This window comes from Varanus komodoensis, unplaced genomic scaffold (assembly GCF_004798865.1).
Source record: "Varanus komodoensis strain SLA01 unplaced genomic scaffold, ASM479886v1 scaffold23, whole genome shotgun sequence".
Lineage (NCBI taxonomy): Eukaryota > Metazoa > Chordata > Lepidosauria > Squamata > Varanidae > Varanus > Varanus komodoensis.
In genome coordinates this window covers 3701021-3713323 of record NW_025335627.1, presented here as the reverse complement: position 1 = coordinate 3713323, position 12303 = coordinate 3701021, and the positions used below count along the sequence as shown (strand labels likewise).

General features: G+C 44.0%; 1 protein-coding gene across 1 annotated transcript in view; it reads right to left on the bottom strand.

Annotated features, from left to right (window-relative positions):
- MLPH (melanophilin) overlaps positions 1-10296 on the bottom strand; it is a 79948-nt gene extending 69652 nt beyond the window's left edge. The window contains exon 1 of the mRNA XM_044432142.1: positions 10249-10296. The gene's annotated coding sequence lies outside the window, so the exon portion shown is untranslated. The remainder of the gene's footprint in view (positions 1-10248) is intronic.
- Between the last annotated feature and the right edge of the window lie 2007 nt (positions 10297-12303).

Below are 12303 nucleotides of genomic sequence, written 5' to 3'. Positions count from 1 at the left end.
CCCACTCCAGACAGAAGGTTGAGTGAGGGGCTGAGGGAGAAACAGCTGGGGAGACATGGAGACATGTCCCCCACAGGAGGAGCCAGCCAGCACAGAGCTGGGAAACAGATTTTCTCTGCTTGGGGAAGCTGGGGCTGATGAGGACCTGTTCAGGATCCCCAGACAGGGGCCAGATGTAACCAGGGGGCCACTGCAGGAGAGGCAAGGGCCGAGGCATGGCCAGCTATCTGCACTGGGGAAAGACAGTGGCAGGTGACTGTTGTTGGGGACTCCCTGCTACGGGACACTGAGGCGGTGGTGTGCCGCCCTGACCTTGAGGCGATGGAGGTCTGTTGCTTGCCAGGCGTACACACCTGGCATGTGACAGACAGAGTAGAGTATTTTAGTTTTTAATAATTGTTGTTTTTTATGTTGTAACTGTTTCATAAGCTTTCCAGAGAAGTACTGTTATGGGGCAGTTATATAAGTATAGTTCATAAATAAATAAAATGAATGAATGAATGGGTGCCTGCCCTTTTGCCATCAGATAATATGCTAGACAAATTCAAACATGGATAGACTTCTTTCAAGACGTAAAGATGGGTTCAAATGTTGTTCTGCAGGAAATAGAGTGTAAACTGAACTTCACAAGGATGCCAGTGAAGAAGCAGAGAGGTTAGCCAAGGAGGTCTGCTGATGGCGGATGACCAAGCCAACTTTGTTTCACCTGGTCCTGACAGAGCTGCTGCTTGTTAACTGCCATCTTCTCCAAACACAAGTGAAAAATGGGGTCACTTTCTGATCATATATATTCAAGTCTTGAATTTATATGAAAAACAAGCATTTTTGGAAATCCTGTGAAAATTATGGAAAACTAGAATTTATTTTGTAAATTAAAAACTGCATTCAGATAACAAGTAAGCAAAAAGATAGGATCCTTTAAATTGGAAGGATGGTGGCAGTCTTTGTATTATGGGATAAACAGAATATCCAGTTCAATCTGTAATTCCCCAACAATATTACCATATGCAAGGTAATCACATTTTTGTAGTGCATAACCAAATGAAATGCTTCCTTCACAAATATATAGAAACAAATGAGGATTGCATGTTTGTTTTCAGGAAGGAAGGAACAAAATATAGCTGGAAGCCATTTTCTCATAATGAAACAGAGAAAATGTTGCATGGTTACTTAGTTTTCCCTTTCTTAATTTTTGTGGAATTATGACTTCAGTTCAATGAGTCTTGCATGGCAGTAAGTGAGACAACCAAACACAACAAGAGGTATAGCATCCAAGTTAGCTAGATTCTGTGCAATTTTATTACAAGTGTCTTACATGATTGTTACTACAGCCAGGTGATTTCATATACAGGTGGGATAAGAAGCCACGATTTAACAGCTCTAGTATCCTTAGAACAGTGATGGCGAACCTATGGCACATGTGCCACAGCGGGCATGCAGAGCCCTCTCTGTTGGCATGCGAGCCGAGTCACCCCAGCATCGCCCCAGCAGCCATGCACATATGTGGAAAGAGTAACGGTGCCAGGCAACAACGTCACTCATTAGCCACGACTCACTGCAAGAGGCGCTGTGAGTCGCGGCGTCGAACAGGTGGCCAGAGGCAGGCACAACAGCCACAGCGGCTGTGCCAGGAAGGGAATAGGCGAGCAGCAAGCGGGCGTGCCGAGCGCCCTCCTCCTGCCTTCCCCTCCTCCTGGCCTGCAGCATGTGAGCAGCCACCCCAGCCACCCTCCGAGTGCAGTGTCGGGACCCTGCCGACTTGGTAACCGCAGGCGCCGGTGGCCACAGGGTGGGGGGAAGCTGGGCAAAGGGAGCGAGTGCCCGGGTCGAGGTGGTGGAGCAGCAGCAGCTGGAGCAAGAAGTAGGAGAGAGGGGGCGCCTGGGATTGATATGGCGCTTCCTGGGGAGGGAGGCCAAAACGAGGAAAAGTGGAGGCTGGAACTGCTGCGAAACGAGAGGAGTGGGCGCGTGGCGGGGACCCACCTCCCCACCTGACCCCACTCGCCAAGGCTTGGCACTCGAGGAAGATCCCAATGGAAGCGTGGAAGGGATCGGCAGCAGCCTCTCCTCACCTTTAGTTTAGGTCTCTCTGTCTGCCATTCCGCCCCGCCGGTAAACTTTCAAGCGCCACCGAAGCTCCTTTGGCTTTCCCGGTGGCTGGGTTGGGGGGTGAGCAGGGAGGGAAGGAGGGAGTGTGCAAGCCCGGGCACAAGCAAGCCCAGCGTCCCCTGACTTGGGGGCGCTGAATGTGAACATGGCTCCTTCTCTCTGTATTGTGTTTTTAAGACAAAAGATCCTAATGTATGAGTTGTTTTTTTTCTAAACTAAAACCTCCGTATTCAGGGTTTATTGCAGTGTTGGCACTGTGTGATAACTAAGTGGGTTCTGGGTTGCAGTGTGGGCACTCGGTCTCTAAAAGGTTCGCCATCACTGCCTTAGAACAATGTAACTCCTGAAGATGCTCTGGTGGTAGAAAACAAAGTCCTGCATGAATGTATCAGTGCCTTGACCTACTCCTGTTAATGTACACTAAACTGCTTTTGGCCAGATTTGGCGTTTACCTTCAGCTTTTGCACTTGCTCTCATTTCTTCCATTATGTCAGCTGGAGGAATGCTACCACAGTGGAGGACTTCTTGCAGAAAGTGCCTCTCAGGATTCATGTTGATGATAAAGGTGTCTGACCAACAACTCCAAAAGGCCACTGATGAAGCAGACACTAGTAAGAATGGCAGGAAAGTTCGCTCTTGGAATCTGTGAGAGATCTGATATGGGCGAGCGCCTGATGGATTTGCATTATTTGGTCCCCTGTCTTCCTGTCTGCCAGCCCTACACTGGTGTCAACTTGCTATGGTGTGAGTTGAGCCAGCTTGCAGACTTCCATCTCTAAGACAAGCCAAATCTGTACATTCAAAATATCTGCTAAAGAAAGTTGCATTAAATCAGCTGATATGCACAAACTGGATCCCAAAAGGTATATGACCTTCATGCAGTTCCCACAAACCATGCCTTTCAAGTGATAATGTTTGCATAAATTGCACATATTGTGCATATACCATTAGCGTTTTTTAAAAATGCACAGTAAGTTACAAGAAAATCAGATTGTCTTTCAAATTCATCAGGCACCCAACTGATAGACCTTTGGACAAAGCTAAAAAGTTCAATATAATGTTTTTGGAACAATCATTTGATTTTTACCAATAAAAAGCTGATCTTATCAATATTGAAAAATAAAAATGGGATGGTGGGGATGTTTCTACCACCACCACCAGCAGTGCTACCACCTAAGGTCAATGCTACACTTTGCCCCAAAGGCAAACATTCATGCTGATGGGAGAGGGGGAACCTTTAGCCTCTGTGTGTGTGCGGGGGGGGGGGGGATTACTTCCTCTAATTTGGCTATTCAGTTCCTTACCTGCTTAGAATGACTAGAGTAAGATTGGTCATGTGTGCCCATTCCCTTTGTCCCTACTTCTGCCCACATTTGGGGGAAACAGTCTGAATACCATAATAATAATGTGATGTTCAGCTTTGAATAATTTTGGAAATGTACAGAATTTTTAAATAACAGGTTGGCATGATAGGATAATTCAGAAAACTGTTGCAAGCAGCAGTTTCAATGCGTTGATTTAATACACACAACTCATTTATTACTATGGAAACTTTACCTAAGTATTTTGCTCTTTCAATGCATAAGTGCAAAGCATACATAAGCCATAAGATGCAGGAGGAGGATTCACTATGGCAGCCAGTGGGGAATATGCCATCTCCAAACTCTTTTCGCACTAAAGCAGAGGTCACCTTGGATTTGAGTATCAAAATGAAACACTTGTCTGATATCCTGTTGCCCTGGCCGAGGACAGAAGGGTTTTTTTATGATTTCCACAGAGTGGTACAGCGACTCCAGATTTTAAAAAAAAGGAGATTATTTATTATGGTAATTTTATCTCAACATGCTAGCTAGACTTCCAAAAATTTTAGTAGCAAGCCTCTTAAACAGCAGCGAGGGTGCCTGCAAGGAAGCATCCCAATCAGGTATGTTCAGAAAAACAGCAGAATCCCCCTTGAAAAGACTGAACCAGAAAATAATGAAAGTGGCTAGCATTTATAGATTACAAACTTACGGCATGATAACACATATGGACAGCATTCTACATGATTAACATTTATGGTTGCAAGAGTAATATTGTTTACACAAGTGCTAAGAGATAATGAAGTACAGTGGTACCTTGGCTCACAAACTTAATCCGTTCCAGGACTCTGGTCATGACCCAAATTGGTTATGAGCCAAGTTAAATTTCCCCATAAAGTTCAATGTAAATAAGGATAATCTGTTCTGTAACTATTTTTTTTTAATCAGAAAAATACGAAGCTAAGCGACAAAGAACAACAAAGATCGCGGCCATCTCCCCCCCCACCACCCCAGCATGAGCACGGCCATCTCCCTGCCACCCCCAGCACAATCACGATTGCACCCATTATCCCATGCATGCGCCCATAATCCCGGCGCGCGGGGCAGGGGGGAGATGGGTGTGAACGGGGCACGCTGGGGGAGGGTGAGACGGGCACGAACAGGGAGTGCTGGAGGAGGGAGAGATGGGCGTGAACGGGGTGTGCTGGGGGGGGGAGATGGGCACGATCATGCTGAGGGGGAGATGGCTGAGATCGCGGTTGCACTCGTGTAGGAAAGACAGGCGTGATCTTGGCCATCTCCCTCCCCCTGCCCCCAGCATGATTGTGGCCATCTCCCCACTCGGGGTGGGGGGAGATGGCCGCAATCACAGTCGCCACCCAATGTGGAGTTCGCAACCTGAGTGAAAATTTTTATGAAATTTTTGTTCGCAACCCGATTTGGTTGTGAACTGAGGCGTTCGTGAGCCGAGGAACCACTGGATCATGAGCTAACAAAGAGATTCCTGCCTGCATGGCAGAGGTTTCTTCTCTGTCTGAACATCAAAGCACAGGCTCCTTACTACTTCTTGCTCACAGAAGTAAAGCCCGATTAGGAACGTTCAAGGGCAGTGTGCATGGTCCTTGTGCCATTTTGACATCAGGAAAGGGAAATGTAGTAGTTTCATGGAAGCAGGCTGTCATGGTCAGAGCAGTGTAAACTAAAGCTCTATTGTGCTACTGTAAGCAACTGGACTTTAATGCCCACCAAAGCAAGCAGCTTAAATTGCTAGAGGCCCAGGCCTGGCTTGTTGAGGTTCTGGCCCGTGGTCATTTTTGAGGTTCCGACCTGTTTCATCCCAGTATTCCACAGCCAGAAGGGCATTGTGAACCAGGTTTTCTGTTGCCAAGTTAATCTGTGAGCTGAGGGAGGATCATTCCCACCATGTTCATTATTTATACTCTTATTTTTTTTAATTGTGAATTACAATGCAAATCTTAAATAAAATGTATGCTTAAAAGCAGTAAGAGGTCATTAAGATTTCCACTGTTTCATTAATTAAATGGAATCCTTAGAACTAGTCAGGGAGGGAGGTCCTGTGTTAACTTTGTGCAACAGTGGAAGTAGTTTAAACGATTTTGGATTTTGCCAATGATTTATAATGATGGGTGGTCTGCTTTTGTTGACAAAAAAGGATTATTGGCATAATCTGGCTGTTTCACATGTTGTTGCCATTAAATGTAAATAATATGTGAATAACAAAAAGCAAAGAAGTGGGGTGGTCCTTGACCCTTCCCATTTTGCCAACTGGTTGAAAAGCAAACAAAACCTGGTCAGGCCAGACTTCCTGATCGGTAGCCCATCCCTGAGGAACATCCCTTCTTCAGCAGGGAATTGAGGCCTAAGTGAGGGGGGACCCAAATTACATGAAGAAATCCTTGGAGAACACATATAACACATATTTGTGTAGCTCTCCAGAATGGATTATAAATGTTCAGTGACTGCTAGGAACAGATATTAAGAGACTAATATAATTTGATTGGTACTCTAACCTCTTGCCTTTGCATAAATGTGGTCTAGGGAAAGAACAGCCAGCATACCCTCAGCAGAATTAATATTCATATTGTCATGCATCTGGAGAAAAGGCAGGATGCTTCCATTCAAGCCTAGGCTCTTCCCAGTGTTCCACCTGCAGTGCCATTTGTCCCTGAACAGGCAGGTCAGGGGCCTCGCAGCCCAAGAGCACAGGGACACTGGAAGGCTGGTTAGAGTCCTTTGCAAGCACTTGGAGGACAGGCTGGGGAGAGGGGCACATTCAAGTGTTACCCAATGTTATCATCACAGGAAAACACATTCCAAGCATTCTACACATAAAGGTGATCTAATGACAGCTCAGTATGTGGAGATAAAGAATAACAGGCAGGGGTCTAACAATTGGACTCAAGGCTGGCCAGCTTAGGCAACCCTGCGCTGCTTTGCATCTGTGTTCCAAAGGGACAGGATCCACCAGAGAATATCCTAAGCAGCTACTCACCATACATCCAGTAGGTCAGGCTCTGTCATTGCACTTTTATTCCCTCATTGTTTACTGGTCTCTTAGCATAGCAAAAATAAATAATCTACCCCTTCACCTCTCCTACAGATGCCTATATCCTACCCCAGCTTAATGGCTCCGTGTGACTCATGAGTAATTCTAAGTAATGCAATGGGTCTGTGGCCCCTGACCTTACTATACCAGAAACGGGCCAGGATGGGTCTGTGAGTGATTGTTATTATTACTCCATTTCATTTATACCCTGTCTTCCCTGCCCTCACAAGGAATCCAGGGCAGCTTACAAGGTTCTCCACCTCTTCAATTTTTCCTCAGAACAAGGTAGGTGAGACTAAGAGTTTATGACTGGCCCAAAGCACCCAGTGAGTTTTATGGCTGAGTGGGGACTAGAATAACTCCCAGCCCAACACTCTCACCAGTATGCCACACTAAAAAAAAAGTGAACTCTCTCTCGCTTATTAAAGTAACTCTCTCTTGCTCTCATTGGACCGTTACAGAAATAAGCACAGAATCAGCTTTGCAGCTTTCACCTATTCAACCCTGATGTGTTAGAGGAATTCACATATGCATCATTTAATACCTACAACATGAAACAGTTACTGAAATGTGAGAAATAATATCTAAGTTCAACAACACAGACAACTTTTATACTACTTGACAGCATCAAAAAACACAATGCTTTCTATCAGGGTAATTTGTACTTCCAGATGCATACCATCCTGTAGCAGATAACTTAGTGATGAGGCATCAGCGCAGACATAGCTTTATATCAGCCTATAGTGTAATCACTTCATCTAGCCTTTCATTCTATGGCTAGAATTTTCAAAAGGCTATAAATAGAAATATCACAAGATTTTTATTCAATTGAGTATTTAACAGTAAAGAAAAAATAACCAACACTGTACTAACTCTCCTATTAGTACTAAAATAAAGTTACCTAAACGCACAATCCCATATATGTCTAGTCAGAAATAAATTGAGTTTAACAGGTCTTGCTTCCAGGTAAATTGGTATAGGATTAAAAACTTAGATTTGCTCCTGACTGATATTCATAGTATTATGTTGTCAGCCTACTCATCAGGTGTATTTTGACTTTTAACTAGTGTGTTTGGAGCATGAAGGAGTTAATGAAATTCAACACGACCATGCTGTTTCCTCAAGTGTAATAATCAATCAAACTGGCATTTACATAGTCAGAAATGGTTAACACCCCACTGATCTCCCATCCGCACATATTAGAAAGTATTGTTTCACACTTTCTGCAGATGCAGCCTAAAAACTTTGTAAGACTTGCCTTACAGAGTTATAAAAAAGAATAACTTTGGCAAAACACAGTAAGGTGTAAACATGATATAAAAACTGTCGAACTAAAATAAGAAAGGTAGGTCAATATATAGAACCACTATTAGATTCCAAACTAAGGAAAATGATGTATCTTTTCTTATCAGAACAGTGCTACACACCACAGTGTCGCAGAGTGTTGTTTGCAAACCAGGCCATCAGTGTTCACTGTGTAGCCTTCATGGACCTGCTAATATAGGATGTGTCGGCCTGGTCTGGAAAGAGTGCAGATGCACTTCTGCCTGCTGTGCATTTGTCCACATACAACAGGAACATCAGCTACACTGGTCTTCACTTAACACCATTACGGAAGGGAGAGACTAAATAAAGGATCAGGAATGCATAACTTGTGACTAACTGAGCCCATAACAGCTTCCAAAAGCCTCATATGTTTTGCTGGCAGCCTGGAAGCTGTAGAGGCCTAGTGCATATTTATGCATTATACCAACTGACATGACCAATAAAAACTCCTTTCCTAATAGAACATGGTACAGTCCCTGAGGTGCCTGTATACAGGTCTAGAAATGATTTTATTTTAAAACTGCAATAATCAGGAGCCCTGCAGAGAGAAAGAAGAAAACTAAGCTAGTCACGATTCTCTTCAATATAATTACTTCGTAAATGTCACACTTCTGAGGAGCTCAGAGTAGTTGCTTTAGCTTCACAATGATCCAACTGTGTAGAGCAGATCAAGTGAAAGAGCAGAGACAGGCAGTGTGGCGAAGGTAGACACCAATGCGTCACTGGGACAACTTTCCTGGGGCAAGCCAAAGTGGCCTCTCCCTCCCACACATTAAATATAAACAAACAAACTCATTTTCTTACCCAGAGCTGATATTGCTGTGAAATCTCTGCATTTGAAGGAGCTGCTTAGTGTTGGGGCTCAGATCCCACCTGTGCCTTGTACTCCGTCTCTTGGGTGGGATACTTGTCTTTTGCTGCACCTCCTAGGGGTGCATTCCAGAGGGTGCCCAGGATAGTTCCTCAAATTAACAAATGGGCCCTCAGCCCCGAAAGGTTGCCTACTGAAAGGCTGTAACAGAGAGCAGATCTATACCACTCAATGGACGTTCTGGTTTAGTAATGATGTAAACCCAGGTTTCCCACCTCCAAACTCGTCTTTCTGCTTACTGCACATCACCGTAGCTCTATGCAATTCCCCGATATCTAAATCCCTAACTTAAGATGGTTACTTTTGCAGGCAGACCTATTATAGAAAAATATTGATGGAATTACCAAAAATCAGCCAGATATTTATGGCTGGTGTTTTAACTGCTATAGTTTTGATCTAAAAATATTTTTATAGAATTCCTAATTTACAAATAAGCCATACACCAGAAATGTTTAGAAAAACTGGACATTAATAAACACACAGATCAGTCTAACATTAGACAACCTCTGATCATTCCATTTGTAGGTCTGGGAGAAAAACATGCAAACAGTTGCTTGTGAGTTGACGGATTTCCATGTTTGTTACCAATTCTCAGTTTCTGCTGCATGTTAGCCACTAAAAATTTCTGAGGTTGGGTCCACTTTCTGGAATGGCATTCTATAGCGATTTATAAATGGGAACTGCCCACCTACGCCTGCATGCACAGTGCTGAATACTCCTAAATTCCACTCATATCAGTTTTCTAGATTGGTTGTTGCATGCAAGGTAGACAAAAACATATCTGATACTTCACACGCTTCCATAAATATTTCACTTTCATCAGTACTTCTTTTCAATAACTGCTTCTTGAAAAGGGAGTTACCATGAAGAAAAACCACATTAGATATTTGCACTGGATTTGTTTGCATGCATTACATTTATGAATCAATAACAAGCTAGAAATTTGTATCTCACATGCCAGTGCAGTGCGTCAACAGAAGAGTGCCAGAAAAAGGTGTATTTTTGTATAAAACATAAGACAATCAGAAACAGCACGTGGTGAGCCATCATCTCCAGTCATGTGCGATTATTATGCTCACTGTATGAAACAATAATGCTTGTTCTTGACACTGGTGTGTTGGAACCTCTAGCTGTCCAAGAAGCAGAAAGTGACAACCTTTCTCTGAACCTGGAAACATTTGGTGTCTGGTCTGAGTAATGTTGCTCTGACCATTACTGAAATCTATACAATCCATGCATCCCCAAAAATAAATGTATGCAGAGATTTCACAGCAAATGATTAAAATGGCATCTTGTTTCCTAGCCCACAAAGTGCTCTTTTCTGACTGCCCTTCAAACCTGCTTCAAGCCTTGCTTCCTTACCTTTGCCACCTGCTTCAACCCTTTTTTCACCCAGCCCCAGCAACTCTAATCCAGGTTCTGATCTACTCTGCAAATGTGCCAGCCTGGCACTGCAATCAGACCCTTCGCTGTGCTGTTAACACTTGCTATGCCCAATCAAGTTCCAACGCCTTGTAGTATTTAAAGAGCATTTGAAGTTTAAACTTGACTTTTTTATGTTACATTTTTGTTACCTTGAAAGGTGCTGGTGGCTGGGTGTTGCTGATCTCCCTCTCTCCCTCTCTCTCTGCCCTTGGAAATCCTGTCCTAGAAGGTGATGTAAAAATATGTTTTTGTCACATGCTTTCAATGCTGAACTCCCATCCTCTCGCCTAGCCTAAGGCTAACCAGAACAAACCACCTAATCGGCGCACAGCGATCACATGGCGTGATTAGAGCTTGTCTCAGAGTTGACTTCCTGGGGAGCTGCTGTTTCTGCCGCAGCAAAATAAAGAGCACAGTAAATTTTCAGCTCCCCTAGACTTCAGCCGCCTGTGAGACTCTTCCTAGGCGCTGCTGCTGGCAGTATGGGAAAGAACCCCACAATATCTGTGCTGGACAAAGCAGGCACTTGATCAGGTTAACCAGGCGTTTTCGTTTTCTTAAATCGCAATGGAACTTGGAAGAGGTTTCGATTCATTAATGGGAAGCAGAGAAGCACTCCATTACTGTAAAGAAGAGAAAAGACTAGAAAAAGGGAGTGGCTGTTACAGCTTGGAGAAGGTGGATCGATTTTCTTTCTAAACAGTAGAACTTGAAGTCACCCAATCAAAATTTTGAAGAACAAATGAGGACAGAAAATACTTCTTTTCCTTTCTCACATTGGTTAGTGCAACAATATATAGTGCTGGTCACTGGTCTAGACTGCTCTTGGCAAATCCATGGGTCTATGCATTCTAGCCAGGTAAAGCCTTAAACTTAATTTCCATGGAACAAAACTGAGTAAAATTGTGGCTTTTATGCCCTAGCAAACACTGTTGGCAGCTGGATTAGAGTGTTGGCCCATTTCACTTGTTGCTAAACAAAGCCAGACAATGGATATAGTCAGGCTGGTAAAATAGGAGCATAAACTGCACCGGAGGTGGGCCTTCCTGGATACACTTAAGCAAGCAGACATCTACCTGTGTAAACATCTGTGGAATCATGCCCCTAAGTCTTTGCTTACACTTAGATTCCTAGAGAGACAATGTGATTTTAATCCCAAGAAGTCAGAGCACTTAGGCTATTGTTACACTAGTTCAGAACTGAGCATTCTCATGCTATGGAACTGGACTTATAGAACAGACCTTCCACACTCAGGGTTGTGGATGGACTCCTAACTTGTGAAATAAAGCTATGAATTCTCCCAAGCCTCTCAAGTTCTATTCAGAAAGGAAACTGCAATGTTTAGAAGGCCGTTGGGAATTGGAAAATCTTTATGTGTTTGTTCCACCCATGTCATTATTATTTTGTTTATTTCATCTCTATACCACCCAATAGCCAAGGATCTTATTGGGAAAATTCAGATAAATCCTTATAGAAAAGGGTTGCTTATATGTGCCTTTGCGTTAGATAATCAAACCTGCAATGTCTCTGCCTCTCTCTCAGAAAGAACCAGAATTCCAAGCCAGGCTTCTGTTTAGCCTGAGCTGTTCACTTAAGAGATTGGAACTCTCTGCTCACCTGAAAGTATTTGCCTAAGGGGAGCTCTCAAGAAAAGTTGTTGTTGTTGCTAGTTGTGAAGTCGTGTCCGACCCATCGCGACCCCATGGACAACAGTCCTCCAGGCCTTCCTGTCCTCCACCATCACCCAGAGTCCACTTAAGCTCATGCCGACTGCCTCAGTGACTCCATCCAGCCACCTCATTCTCGGCCGTCCCCTTCTTCTTTTGCCATTTATTGTTCCCAGCATTAGGCTCTTCTCCAGGGAGTCCTTCCTTCTCATTAGGTGGCCAAAGTATTTGAGTTTCATCTTCAGTGCCTGGCCTTCCAAAGAGCAGTCAGGGTTGATCTCCCCTAGGACTGACCGGTTTGATCGCCTTGCAGTCCAAGGGACTCGCAGGATTCTCCTCCAGCACCACAATTCAAAGGCCTCAATCCTTTGGCGCTCAGCCTTCCTTATGGTCCAGCTTTCACAGCCATGCATTGCAACTGGGAAAACCATACCCTTGACTATACACACTTTTGTTGGCAGGGTGATGTCTCTGCTTTTTAGTATGCCATCTAGATTTGCCATAGCTTTCCTCCCCAGGAGCAAGCGTCTTTTAATT